The 15,182-nt window shown below is 46.8% G+C and overlaps 1 long non-coding RNA gene across 3 annotated transcripts in view; it reads right to left on the bottom strand.

Moving 5' to 3' along the window:
• The window catches only part of LOC144761601 (uncharacterized), a 301,149-nt gene that overhangs the window by 264,417 nt on the left and 21,550 nt on the right, over positions 1-15,182 (bottom strand). Inside the window, exon 2 of one of the 3 annotated variants that reach the window (XR_013595803.1) lies at positions 9,547-9,607. The exons of the other annotated variants lie outside the window; for them this stretch is intronic. This is a non-coding gene — a long non-coding RNA (uncharacterized LOC144761601). The remainder of the gene's footprint in view (positions 1-9,546; positions 9,608-15,182) is intronic. 3 annotated transcript variants of the gene reach the window in all.

Below are 15,182 nucleotides of genomic sequence, written 5' to 3'. Positions count from 1 at the left end.
GAGAGCCAAGAGTTGAGAATTTTTCAGGGCAGGGCTGTACATGATTAAAGCATAAACTCCACTTTGGTTAAAGGAATTTGACATGACAAAAGCCAATGTGATTTAACCTGCCTGTCCTTCTTTAGCTACAGTTGTGAGTAACCTTCTTTTTCCACAACAGGAGTAAGGGTACTCTAACCAGTGGGATTTCCTAGTAAATTGTTAATCTTGAGTCATCTGGGGAACAGTTTATGCTAGCCTGCTCTTCTTGAAGGGGTCTGGTTTAATTGTATGATAACAGTCTGAACTATAGGAGAAGGTATAAAAGAAATTTCTGGAAAACTTTACTGTGTCACAAAACCTGTTGAAAGATATAAATGAATAGCTTGTTCATGTAGGAAAGAAATGGAATTGTGAAAACTTATTTGCATTGAACTGTGGAACAGTTAGAAGACAAAGATCTAAAAGAATTTTTATAAAACAGCTCGTATTTTTCCACAAACATTGGTGTAGTGTCATTTTTGGGTGTTATTGCATTAAATTACTGCTGGGTGGTTTGCAACCTTTACACATGTGCCTTCAATAGAGATTGTCTTACCCTAGGCCAGGCTACCCTAGGTGACCTGACAACATTAGGTTCCAACATATTGGTGGCAGCGGTGGGATATTGATTGTGGTTGCAACTACTCTGCAGTAATTGAGTGTAATCCACTAACCTACACCTGGAGTTTTCTCCTAGCGGCCCTCCTAATTTTTATTTTTGCTTTTTCCAAATGTATTCCTGGTGGTGGGGTGGAGGTAGCTTCAGGCTGCCCTTGCAACTCTATTCTTTTTGTGTGCTTAACCTTGTGTTGCCTGTTGCAAAATGGAATTTGCACTGGAAAAACTGGACACTTATTCATTGGCCCAGCTAAAAGATTTCTGTCAACAAATGGGAGTGTTCTTTAAGCGTGGTGCCAAGAAGGGGGAACTCCAGACCAGTTTGAGGGCTTGGGTGGAAGCGCGCAATGAGGAGGGAACGGTGGAGGAGGAGGAATCGGACAGAGGTACTGTCATTGATAGGACTGCGGAATGTCCCCCGGGGGTGGGTGAGATGTCAATCAGCCCCAAGGCAACCTCACGGGAGGGCAGCAGTGTGTCATCGAGAGGGTTGTCAGAAACCGAGTTAGCTGACAGGAGAGAGGATAGACTGTTAAGGGGGGAAATAGCAAAAATGGAGTTGGAAGAAAAGAGGGAGGGGAGGAGGTTAGAACAGGAGAAGGAAGAGCGGAGAATGGCTCATGAATTCAAACTAAAAGAGTTAGAACTCCAGGCCCTGCAACGGGGACCCTTTCCAACTCCAAATGGTGGCCGCGAAACCAGAGAACCAACCAGGGAGTCCAGACCCTACCTGCCTAAGGATATAATTGCCAGCTATAGTCAGGGGGATGACATAGCCAAGTGGCTGGCAGCCTATGAGGTCTCCTTAAGAGCCCATGGGATCCAGGAGAAGCACTGGGGGGGTGGGTTGTACAAGTACATGCCTCCTACCGGTCGGGACACTTTGCTAGCCTTAGAACCGGAGGAGCAGACCAACTACCCCACCATGAAGCTAGCATTGATCAGGAAGTTTGGGTTAACCCCAGAAAAGTATCGCCAGAAGTTCAGGGGGAGCCACAAGTTAAGCACCCAGAACTGGGTGGACTTCCTAGATTATGCGAGGAAGGCATTGGAGGGCTGGGTACAGGGCAGTGAGGTGAAGGGATATGAGGGGTTGTATGATCTTTTTTTGAAAGAGCATCTACTCGAGAAATGCTTTCCTGAGCTGCGCCCACACCTGGTGGATAGCAAGCTGACTAACCCCCGGAAGCTTGCTGAGGAGGCGGACATCTGGGCAAGTACCCGGGTGTCCTCAAAGGGGACTGGAGGGGATTCCCAAAAGGCCGGACAGGGCGCCCCTCAGAAGAAGGAGGGGGGAGATAAAAAGCGGGAGTTCTCTAAAGGTCCCCAAAACAGTTTCCAGGGAAAGGGAACAGGTTTCACCCCTAAGGCTAACCCGCCCAGAAACCCTCATCCTGGCCAAAGCCAGCAGCCAAGGGTTGTCCACTGCTTCGAGTGTGGTGGTGTTGGACATTATAAGGGAGATGTCAGATGCCCAAAGAGACCACCCCCTCCCACCGGAGGAAAAGCCCCGGGAGTAGCTAGTGTAGCGCTCAGGGAGGAGTTGCCCTTAGATAAGGGGGGTGAGTGGGCGGGTGTCACCTTAGTGTCCCTGGGAGAACGGGAGATGGTTCCTAAGATCCAGGTGCCCCCAAATACTGCTAAGTATGGGCAATGGATCACCATCAATGGCCAGAGAGGGGAGGCTCTGAGAGATACAGGAGCCAGTATGACTATGGTGAGAAGTCAACTGGTGTCTCCAGAGCAGGTGGTTCCCAATGTACTCCACCCCGCCGCGATGGCTGACGGCAGAATGGGCCACTATCCCGTGGCTGAGGTTCCCTTTGAGTGGGAAGGGGTTGCAGGTTCACTTCGAGTTGCCGTAAGCCCTGCCGTGCCAGTTGATTGTCTGTTGGGGAATGACATGGAGCACAATGCTTGGAGAGAGGTGGAATACCGGACGCATTCAGCGATGCTAGGTACACCTGACTGGGCCTGTGTAAGCACAAGGTCTGCGACTGCCCGGAGAGGGAGTTCGCCTGGGTTGGAGCCTGGAACAATGGCCCAACCCGCTGCCAAAAAGGGACAGACCCGAAGACAGGAGAAGCCTGCTTCGGCTTCCACACCCCATGTGATAGATCGGCCACCTGCGGTGGTGGACCAGGAGTCCGTGGGGGGGGGGAGAAGTTTCTCTGGAGGACCTGCCCATCCCTGCTGAGTGGCATGTGGAGGGAGGGCCTACCAGAGACGAGTACTGTAAGGGCCAGAAGGAGTGCCCTACCCTTGAGGGACTGAGGCGACAGGCTGAAGCCCAGGCAGCAGGGGACGATGCGGGACACTACCATATTTACTGGGAGGATGGACTCCTCTACAGTGAACCCAAGGTACCCTTGCCTGGGTCATCAAGGGCCTTGGTAGTCCCGCAACGGTACCGAGCCTTTCTGCTGGAATTGGCTCATGAAATTCCCTTGGCAGGACACTTAGGTCAGGACAAGACCTTTGCTCGGCTTGTCCCCCACTTTTACTGGCCTCAGATGAAAGTGGCGTCTAACACTTACTGTAGGACGTGTGTAACCTGCCAAGCCAGTGGGAAAACAGGGGTGAAGCTGAAAGGTCCCCTGGAACCACTTCCTGTCGTTAGCACCCCCTTTGAAAGGGTGGGCATCGACATTGTAGGGCCATTGGATCCACCAACAACAGCTGGTCACAGGTTCATCCTGGTTCTGGTGGATCATGCCACACGGTACCCAGAGGCAATTCCTCTGAGGACTGTTACTGCACCTGTGGTGGCTAGGGCCCTGATGGGGATCTTTACCCGAGTGGGTTTTCCCAAGGAAGTTGTGTCCGACAGGGGGACCAACTTTATGTCAGCGTACATGCGGGCAATGTGGAAGGAGTGTGGAGTGACCTACGGGTTCACCACTCCCTATCACCCCCAGTCCAATGGACTGGTAGAAAGGTTCAACAAGACCTTGAAGGGCATGATCAGAGGCATGATCAGAAGTCTGCCTGAAAGCCTGCCGAGGAAATGGGACGTCCTCCTACCCTGTTTGCTATTCTCCTACAGGGAAGTGCCACAGAAGGGAGTGGGTTTCAGCCCCTTTGAGCTTCTGTATGGGCACCCTGTACGCGGTCCTCTCAGCCTGGTGAAGGATGGATGGGAAAAGTCTCCCAGGAAACCCCCCCAGGATGTGGTGAGCTACATGCTGGCCTTCAGGAGCCAAATGGCGAAGTTGTGGAAGCAAGCTTCTGACAACTTGGAGGCCAGCCAGGCAGTAATGAAGGAGTGGTATGACCACAACGCTCACCCGGTGGAGTTGGAGCCTGGCCAGAAAGTGTGGGTGATGGAGCCTGGAGAGCTAAGTGCCCTCCAGGATCGCTGGTCAGGCCCCTTTGAGGTGTTAGAAAAGAAGGGTAAGGCCACATACCTGATGGACCTTAAGACCCCTCGACAGCCCCTACGGGTGCTACATGCTAACCGACTCAAACCCCACCATGAGAGACCCGAGGTCATCTTAATGATGGTGACGGATGGAGGAGAGGAAGCGGAAAGCGAACCTCTCCCAGACTTGTTCTCGTCTCAGGAAAAGGATGGGTCGGTGGAAGGAGTGATTCTCTCCCCATCCCTAACTCTTGAACAGCGGGAGGACTGTCGCCAGATACTGGAGCAATATTCTACGCTGTTCTCCCTTGTCCCGGGAAGGACTCACCTGTGTACCCATGATGTGGACACAGGGGACAGCCCACCAGTGAAGTCAAAGACCTACCGGCTGTCCGACAAGGTGAAGGCTAGCATCCATGGTGAGGTTGCCAAGATGCTGGAGCTAGGAGTTATTGAACCTTCCAGCAGCCCCTGGTCCAGTCCGGTGGTTCTAGTGCCAAAGGCAGCTCCACCAGGCACCACTCCGGAACTGAGGTTCTGTGTGGATTACCGGGGACTGAACTCAGTCACCAAGACTGATGCTCATCCGATCCCTAGGGCGGATGAATTGATTGACCGGCTGGGAGCTGCCCAATATCTGAGTACCTTTGACCTCACTTCAGGGTACTGGCAGATCTCCCTTACAGACGGAGCAAAAGAAAGGTCAGCTTTCTCCACGCCTGAGGGACACTTCCAGTTCTGCGTGATGCCCTTTGGGCACAAGAACGCCCCTGCCACTTTTCAGCGGCTGGTGAATCAGGTCCTCTCCGGAATGGAGGGATTCTCCGCTGCTTATCTGGATGACATTGCTGTCTTCAGTAGCAGTTGGGAGGACCATTTGCAACATCTGCAAGCAGTTCTCCAGGCCCTGAAACAAGCTGGATTGACCATTAAGGCCAGCAAATGTCAGATTGGGCAAGGGTCGGTTGTGTACCTTGGACACTTGGTGGGTAGGGGAACAGTGCAGCCCCTGCAGGCAAAGATTGAGGCAATCATGGCCTGGGAACCCCCTAAGACCCAGACTGAGGTCCGAGCTTTCCTGGGCCTCACCGGTTACTACCGTCGCTTTGTGAAGGGATATGGCACTATTGTAGCGCCCCTCACAGAGCTTACCTCAAAGAAACAACCTCGACGGGTGGTTTGGACAGAGGCTTGTCAGCAAGCCTTTGAAAAGTTGAAGCAGGCCATGTGTGCAGCACCGGTCCTGAGGGCTCCAGACTTCTCCAAGGAGTTCATTGTCCAGACAGATGCATCAGAACATGGCATTGGGGCAGTGTTATCGCAACTCAATGAAGAGGGTCTGGATCAGCCTGTAGTCTTCTTATCCAGGAGACTGCTTCCCCGGGAACAGAAGTGGAGTGCAATTGAGCGGGAAGCTTTTGCGGTGGTGTGGGCTCTGAAGAAGCTGCGGCCATACCTGTTTGGCTTGCACTTCCTGGTTCAGACTGACCACCGACCCCTTCGTTGGCTGATGCAAATGAAGGGGGAAAATCCCAAGCTGTTGAGATGGTCCATCTCCCTACAGGGAATGGGCTTCCGGGTGGAACATCGGCCTGGAGTGGACCACGCCAATGCAGACGGTCTCTCTAGGTATTTCCGCCTTAGTGATGAGGACTCCTAAGGGGTTGGGTAGCTCTCCCCACTTTCAGCTGCGGGGGACCCTCTAGTGTGTGATACTTATCACAGTACTCCCCATGCTCTTCAAAAACCTGGTTTGATGAAGAGAGGGTGTTAGACCGGTCAGCCTTTTGGTAGTCCCTCCTATTATTTATTTATTTATTTTTTGTCCCCTTTTTGCCCCTCAAATCTCTTAATTTGGACGTTCACTGAATTTTTGCGATGTTGGCTAGGGGTTAGATGCTCTTTGACCCTCGTAGTTCTTTTCCCTGAGGCCTAGGTGCCTCTTCTGACTAGAATTGTAAGACCCACAAAATGGTCGCTACAAACTGCCATAACTGTCACACCCAGATAAGGGACCATAGGGTTACACTAGGAAGGTACTAGAACCTTCTGGAGGGTTCTGATGACCAGGGCTAGCCTATATAAGGCCAGTACATGAGCGGCCATTTTAGAGTGCTGGGTAGGGAAAGTGTGAAGTGGGACTGGTCAGGAGCAAGGCGACTCAGTGAGGAGGAGCACGCACAAAGCGGGGAGAGATTGACCTTAGGGCAGGCTGCCCTTCTATGCTGACATGCCCCCTTGTTTGTCTACCGAACCCTGCCTCCCTGGTGAACACACTTGCCCCAGCTTACAACCCTGTCTGCTACGGAAGGCCCAGCGAGAGGTGAGAAGTGGGGTGAAGCTGACCCTGGCGTGTCACCGCCTCAATGTGCGAAACTGGACCTCTCTGTTGACTGGGGGAAAGCTTACTGACGGAGTCGCGAGCTCAGCCCCCACCTCTGCGAGGCGCTGTGAAGAAAGGCTTACCGCACAGCGGATTCGTCCTGCGGTCAAACCATCCCTCGGTGAGGTCTGCGGAAGAGGACGGCTGCCGGAGGACCCTGATGCCGGGTGAGGAGGCGTGAGCACGCCGGAGGAAGTCGGGTGAAGGCGGAGCCCCGTGGGAGGAGTTGGTGAGGAGGCGTGAGCATGCGGAAGAGGACGGCTGCCGGAGGACCCTGATGCCGGGTGAGGAGGCGTGAACACGCCGGAAGAAGTCGGGTGAAGGCGGAGCCCCGTGGGAGGAGCCGGTGAGGAGGAAGAGCGAGGAGGTTCGCCGGACGCGTTGCTACGGGGCACCTGCTCGACTGCCAGGGAAGCGCTGAGGACTGTCGAGTGTCGCACCAGGAAGGACGCCTGCTCTTCTGAGAAGGGAGAAGGCAGGGAACCTTTACTCACGGTGAAAGAGGCCCTTGGAGGTGAAAGGGTCGGACGGAGTCTGTCCTCGTGTGCCGCCAAGTAAGCCGGGAAGGTGGGGGGAGCAGCCGCATAGCCCACAAGTTCTAGCAGAACGAAAGAACTGGGCAGCATTAAAAAAACTAGACATAACCAGGAGGTTCTCCTCTGCACTATCCAGGCTGGCTCAAAGAATATTCAGGCATTAAGGTCTGCAGAGAAAGGGGGCTAAAACGAGCCAACTGGCTCCCTGAAGATACTGATGTAGGGAGGGAGAGCCAAGAGTGGAGAATTTTTCAGGGCAGGGCTGTACATGATTAAAGCATAAACTCCACTTTGGTTAAAGGAATTTGACATGACAAAAGCCAATGTGATTTAACCTGCCTGTCCTTCTTTAGCTACAGTTGTGAGTAACCTTCTTTTTCCACAACAGGAGTAAGGGTACTCTAACCAGTGGGATTTCCTAGTAAATTGTTAATCTTGAGTCATCTGGGGAACAGTTTATGCTAGCCTGCTCTTCTTGAAGGGGTCTGGTTTAATTGTATGATAACAGTCTGAACTATAGGAGAAGGTATAAAAGAAATTTTTGGAAAACTTTACTGTGTCACAAAACCTGTTGAAAGATATAAATGAATAGCTTGTTCATGTAGGAAAGAAATGGAATTGTGAAAACCTATTTGCATTGAACTGTGGAACAGTTAGAAGACAAAGATCTAAAAGAATTTTTATAAAACAGCTCGTATTTTTCCACAAACATTGGTGTAGTGTCATTTTTGGGTGTTATTGCATTAAATTACTGCTGGGTGGTTTGCAACCTTTACACATGTGCCTTCAATAGAGATTGTCTTACCCTAGGCCAGGCTACCCTAGGTGACCTGACAACATTAGGTTCCAAACAGAGGGCCTATACCCTGAAATCAGGGACGCACTTATTACTAATTACAGATCCAAGAGAAATATATACTTAAAAAACAATGTTGTGATTTTGATGCTGTGTGAGCTGTTGAATGAATATATGAAATATGATTTGGGAAAATGTTCCACCAAGTGGCAAGGGACTTCAGGCATTACAGGTATAGATTTTCAAAGTGCCTTTTTAAATACCCCAACAATTTTGATGACTGCTAATCTTCAAACACAGTATTATAAGAAATGCTTTGAGTTATACTACACTCCGTATCAGATCGCCAAGTGGGGTGAGGGGAAAGGCGTGCACTGCCCACGTTGTGCAGTCTATCAGGCAGATTTAACTCATATGTTTGCCATTTGTAATGACCTTGGGCATCTTATTAGAGAAACTGAGGAATTTTTAAAGAAGAAATTATTACTCTATGTTAATGTAACTCCTCTGCTAATTATGCTGGGTATAACTAACTTGGAAATAAAGGAAGGAGGGGCCCTTATATGCATAGCAAAGGCAGTGTACAGATTATGCATAGCTTCAGCTTGCCTGGACCCTCCCCTCCCCCAGCATTCCATCAGTGGCGAGCTCGCCTATTGGGGACTTGTAATCTTGAGAAAGACTGAAGGTGTATAGGACCAAAAAGAAAGGGACATCAATTTGGCAATATTTTGTCAACTGGAGGGAACAACTGGATGGATAAATTATATCTAAACAGCGTGAATATCTTCTACTGCTGTGTAACGAGAAGATGGTAGAACTGAGAGTCCCTCAAACAACTTTTATTGCTACATATATTGCATGCTTGCACCTTGAAACCTGCACTTTATAATATGTTGTTAAAAGAGATTGGAGGTTGATAGGAATTGAAGCTAGACACTATTATGCACCTGCACTTTATGGATGGTTGAAGGTTAGTTTACCGCCAGGGGGATATTAAGGCTATTAGCTCTAATTGCACTTTGTCACTTTGAGTTTGCTGCTATAAGATGGAATTGATCTAGGAGATGAATTGTGCTTGGTGATTTGATATACTACTAATGAAATGTATTCTATTTACACTTCACATTAATGTATGAGTAAGAAATTGTAGATGTGTAACAAAAACCTACATTGAACATTTTCTGTGCTGGTTGTAATGGTGGGTAGGGTGGGGGAGGGCATGGGCATGGGGATATATTACAAAATCTGGGGGGGGGGAAGAGAAATGTTCTTTCTTTTTCTTACTCAATAAAAATATATTTTTTTAAAAACAATGTGGTAATCCAGTCTGACTTTTATACTATATAGGATACCACCTGGTATTAAAAATGTCAATGTAGGGAATAGGGGAACCGTTAACTGTTAACGTGTTTCTGCCTATATAATGTGGTAATCCAGTCTGACTTTTATACTATTTAGGATACCACCAGGTATGAAAAATCTCAATGTAGGGAATAGGGGAACCGTTAACATGTTTCTGCCTAGTGTCTCAACAAAGTCCATGGCATTCGTCAGGATGGACAGCGGATCGCCTGTTAGCAATGTATATGCCGTTATGTCAGTGGTCTAGCTCTTGTCACCACCCAAGTTCCTAGATCCCTAATACCTGAAAGACATTAATATCAAGTGTGCGTTACCAACAGAAATATTTAGGCTGATAAATCAGGACCAGGTGTCCTTCAATTTCATGTAGGCATCAGTGGCATCTGGTTTAGGTGTGACACTGAACTCATGTATCGCACACATGTCAAAAAGTTTCATGCTCTGAGATCAGATCACACACTCTTACCCTAATTAAGGGTCACCTGGACTACATGGAGGAAGGGCTCGGGAACCCCTGTAGACACACACTGTAAGGGAGAGAAAGGGACTGTCAATCTTTAAAAATGTAAACGTTTTTAAAACTTCCAATGCAGAAAATGTTTACTTCCCACCACTACCCACTTACGACATCAAGGTACGTTCCTCGCGGGTCTCTTATTAGTACTGGTTCCTTCCTCCTGATGATCGTGGGAGTCATTGAGAGGCCGTCTTTAATACACCCATCACCAGGGGTGGCTCCTCTCTGAAGTGGAGGAGCGTCGCCCCGCCTGCTGGTAGTGCAGCTGGCAAACACAAATAAATAAATAAAATAGCATGTCAATAGCATTTTATTTATTTGCCACCACACCGCAGCACAAGGGCGCAAATGCAGGAGGGCAACACTGGTCTAGAGTGGGCATGTCGGATTGGCCGGTTATCTTAAGACTGCCAGCCCGACATGCACACTGTAGACCCAGCAATCCAAAGGTGAGCCTGCTCCCACCAATCCTGGGGCTGCTCTCACAGCATGAGAGTAGCTCCAGAATTGGTTGGAGATGCGTTCCACAAGCAGGCAGGAAGTTTTTCCTTTTCCTTCCTTCTAGCGGAAAGCTAAGAGGAGTACCGGATCAGTCGTGCTCCCAAATTTATGGTGAGTCGGGTGCCTTCGCGCCCCACCATTTTTCATTTATTCTATCGGCATCTGCCCATTACCACATCTGGTATTGGTTGGATGTATCCCCCTGACGTATATACAATTATGCTCACATGTGCCTTTTAATTGTAGTAAGCTGTGTCAAATTCCTTTTCATGATTAGAGTAAAGGTGCCTGTAATTATACCTCTGCGATAGAACGCTGATTGAAAGCACCGCTGCGCTAGTTAATGCCCACGTAGGTGATCCGCACTGCCTAAGCTGAAGTACATGCCGTCTTTTTAAAAAACCCTTAGCCACTTGTTGAGAAAAAATGTGCCTACAATTAATCCTTTGCGTTCAAATGTACAATTAAAGTACCACTGCGCTAGTGCCCAATTAGGTGACGTGCGCTGCCTCTGCCGAGGCACAAGCCATGCCGTCTTTTTTTAAAACATTACTGTTTCCATGGTGCAATTTAGGTATGGTGCGGCACGCTGCCTAATTTAGCATTGTGGGCCGCATTGAAGCTGTCTTCATTAGAAGCTCTCCAGTGCGCTCATTGATAATGTTTGCAAGCGTGTAGGTGGCCAAGTTCGTTGAGTAAGGGCGTGGCATGTATCTTCCCGATTGATGTGTGCTCGGGTAGGGAATTCTGGGAATTGTAGTCCCAACTATTGTTGATTCAATATGGTTTTTTACAAACCAGCCTACCCCTCTTATTTGGAACCCATTTCAATAAATAACAGATTCCTCTTCTCTTTTGGGAAGACTTAATCCATGGAACTATGACAGGTGCAGCCCCAGCAATATGGGTTTTATTTCAGTGATATATTGTGAAATGTGTATTCAACTGATAGTGGTATTATGAGTGGTCATCCGTTGTATCACTCTGATTCCTTTTGTTGTCACAGCCTTATTTCTAATATTCGGAACTACTCTACTACAGGAAGCAAGTTTTTTGATTGCAGGAGTGGGGTCATGTGTAAACCTACTGTCATCAATCATAGTTGGAACCATGGTATCTCAGCATTGAGGCCCATCTCCCATGTTCTTAAACGGTATACCCATCTTTGTTCCTGGATAAGTAGATTTTTAGTTATGTCAGGGACACTTGTAGCCTTTTTTTCTAGGACCACCCAGAAAATTTCTCTTTCAGTGAAGTTACCCTCCAAATAGTGGAATGTCAGTTTGGTATTGTTCTTTTTGCACTGGATGGTGCTGCAGCATTCATTAATCTGCACCTTTTTTTTCCTGGGTGTCGTGCCAATATAGAATAAACTACACAGGCAGAGGATCAAATATACCATACATTCACTTTTTCAAATAGTAAGAGCCTGCAGTATCCATGATTTGCCTGTCTTGATGTCTACTTCCTCTGTTTGTGTGGTAAAACCATATGCCACACAATTTCCACAGGAAAAATGTCCCACTGGGGGTTGAGTACTCCAAGGACTGTTTTGTGGTGGTGTCACAGCTTTTTAGAGCTTGGTATGTATGAGCATATCCTGTGTGCTTGTGTTGCATTTGAACGCAATAGCAGAGTAGGCCATTGTTTGGGTTCACTTTTTATAATCTCCAGTGTTTCCAGTCAATATTCTATACTCTAATTGAAATTGGGGTATATGCGGTTACCCATGCAATCCTGTCAGTCTGAGATTTGTTTTTAGTAGATTTGTTTTTGTTGTTGTTCCTAACCCTTTTCAGTGCCATCCTTACTGTTTTCTCGGGGTAGGTTCATTCATTCAGCTTTTCCTCTAGGGTAGTGGCCTGGGTCTCAAATGTTTCCAGAGAGAAATAATTAAGTCTTACTCTTACAAACTGGCCAACCAGGTGGTTTCCCATAAGGCCTCGGGATGAAAACTGTCATATAACAGCAGGCTATTTTTAATCTGTGACCTTACTGTGAACCCTAGTTTCAATGCCATTGCTCCTAGTGGTGACCACCAAGTCCAATAAAACTGCTTCATTCTTGCAGATCATGTAAGTAAACTTCAGCTGTCTATCCAGTCTGCAAATTCAGTTGTCAATTCATCACTGTCATTCCATTTTATTAGCATGTCGTCAATTTAACAACACCAGAGTTTTATGTTATCATTGTATGGGTCATCTGGAATGAAGATGTGGTCTGCCCCAAACTGATGTACATAGATGCAGGCCACACTCGGGGCAAAAGTGCTGCCCATAGATGTTCCCTGTATCTGGTTGTAAAACACATCTTCAAACTCAAAAACCACTAAGGTGTGTCTCTGTGGGATACTGGGTAGGGGGCTTGTATATCCATGGTGATGATCATGTCATCTGGCTATCTATTTTCCAGTTCCCTCAATAGACATAGGACATTTTTAGTGTTGTGTAGGTAATATGTAGATTTCTGAACAATAGGATTCCAGAACCAGTCACAAAACCGCCACTGGACTTTCAGCAGTGACCCAATCCCCGGGAGAATAGGTCTCCCGGGGGTGGTGATCTCTCTGTATTTTTTGGCAGAGTATGGAATCTGTGGATTCTGGATTTCTCTGCTACAAGGAATTTTGCCTTGTGTCTTGTGTTCCAGTCATGTGCACTAGGTTAATCTATCACCATTTTGATCCCATTGTTAAGGCTACGAATGGGATCCTCATGTAGGATTTTATAGTTGTCGCTCTCCTCTAAGAAGCAGTGGCATTCATCATCATACAGTACTTTGTTCATGACCAATATCACCCCTCCTTTGTCAGCTGGTTGTATTACCAACTCGTTAGTTTGCAGGGGTTCCCAGAGCTCAGGATTCATCCCTAGTGTGATGGTAAAAGGTGTTATTTCTATTACAGTCGATCTCATCAATTTCTCGGAGAACTGCTTGTTCAAATACAAGGCAGTGATTGTGATAGGGGCTGGAAGGTAGACTTTCTCCTCAGTCCTGTGTTTTGTTCACTCTATGTGATGTTCTCCTGGTCACACAAAAATTCCTGCAGTTTTATTAGACTCTAGAATTGTGTTTGGGGGCATTATTTGTGAAGGAATGTGCAGAATTAGCACTTACGGAAATCTTTTTTAAGTTTGAAGATGTGTTTTAACAACCAGATACAGGAAACATCTATGGGCAGTACTTTTTCCCTGAGTATAGCCTGTCTGTGCGGGCCTGGCCTGTCTCTATGCACATCAGTTTGTGGAAGACCACACCTTCATTCCGGATAACCCAACAAGGATAAGATTGAAATTGGCTTCATTACACTGACGATGTGCAAAAAAAAATGGTATCGCAGTGAGTAGTTGGCAGGGCAGGCTCTAGGGTGGTGGAACCGGGCTACCACACTGGGTACTGACTGCAGGTGAGGTTGCCATGTTTGCAAGTATGTTACCGTTTTAAAAGCACCTGCTGCCATGTTTCTTGCCTCCAGCAATTTTCAGGCAACAATAAAAATGTCGAGATAACTCTGGTGATTAATAGTCTTCCTGGAGAGATCAGAGTGTTTGTCTAGTGGAAGGTAATTTGCCTGTTACAATTAATGTGTACACTGCCGATTAAAAAGTGCATATGATGTAAACAGGTCAGTGCGTTACTGCTTTTGTCAGGAAGATCCTTTTGTTACTTGCAGTCTACAAGTTAAAATCCTAATATAGAACAGTGAGCTATTAACTGTTCTCAAAGAGCTGCATGCAAACTGCAAGGTATAGATTACAGTGTTATGATTATTTTCCCCAGTCTTTCATTATCCTAATGTTGCAGAAAGGGTTAATTTGGATGGAAATCAATTCTTATTATTGAAGAGAACCCCAAACCATGGCGTTACGTTTGAAATTGTATTTGTGTTTATCCAGACTAGACACTGTTTAAGTATACTACTTACCAGTATGGATGACTTGTGATTCCTACACCTTGTAGTCCTCTGTTTTACATAACATTTCCTATATACTGAATGACATGCATATGATTTATTGTCTCTTTGTGTGTGATGTTAAGTGCACTGACACCCCATACTGGTATGGATGGTGCTATTAAATGCATCTGAGAGAGAGTGGTTATGGACACTTGAGGGGCACTGGTAAAGGGTGGTAGTGAGGGAATCCGTGGCAGAGGTGGTCAATGGGGGGCACAAGCAAACACTACCGCAAAGGCGCGACCAGCGCTAAAGTCGGCCCTGCACTAAATGTAGTAATGCAGCTAATAAATCGAGTAGACAGGAACCAGCAAAGATCTGTAGCTTAGTATTCTCTCCAAATCAGCAGTAATAAGAACGGAGAGAAATTTTGATTTGAGCTAAAGGCCGTGATAACAACAGCATAAAACATTGTTTTTGATCGCGAGGCATATTCATTCTTTTCTTGTTAAGTGGCCTTTTCTAGTACAACGATGATGGCCTGAAAAAGCCCATTAATATACTTAATACATGACCAACGCTTTTTCCTGTTGAAATATCACATAAAAATGAATGACTGTACTTACACATTAAGGAATAAATTAGATGACATTGACATTCAAAGTAAATGCTTTTGAACGTTCAAGTTGTTAATTTTTATGCACCTCGGTATTTAGAATTGTGAAAGCAAAGTCTACTTTTGAATGGATTTCCCAGGTGATTAATTTGTGGGTTCGGGAAACACAGACAGATTACAAGAGAAATATGCCTGCTCTAAAGGTTTAAAAAACCTAAAGAGAATTGTAAGTTATCTAAGTCTAATTGCAAAAAGTTACCTTTGGTGCAAATAATAGATGTAGGACACCATTAACTTTAATCATTGTTCGAATCCCATTTCTCCATTTGTATTTTTCTATTCCCTAGCTAACCAGACTTAAATAAATTATTGTTGATATCATTTTCAAAATCGGTCTTGCCAGTGAATAAAAGTCAGATTTTATAGCTAACCAGGAATGCACTTCGAGCTTTTTGCGTTCCATGGGCGTTGCGGTGCGTGTTCCCTCGCAACACCCATGAATTTTGACACATCCCCAGACTTACAAGACCATGTAAACCTGGGGATGGGCCAAAACCTTATACCTCCCCAGGG

Source organism: Lissotriton helveticus, chromosome 6 (genome assembly GCF_964261635.1).
Source record: "Lissotriton helveticus chromosome 6, aLisHel1.1, whole genome shotgun sequence".
NCBI lineage: Eukaryota > Metazoa > Chordata > Amphibia > Caudata > Salamandridae > Lissotriton > Lissotriton helveticus.
The sequence above is the reverse complement of the archived record's forward strand: the minus strand, read 5'-3'. Positions and strand labels throughout refer to the sequence as shown.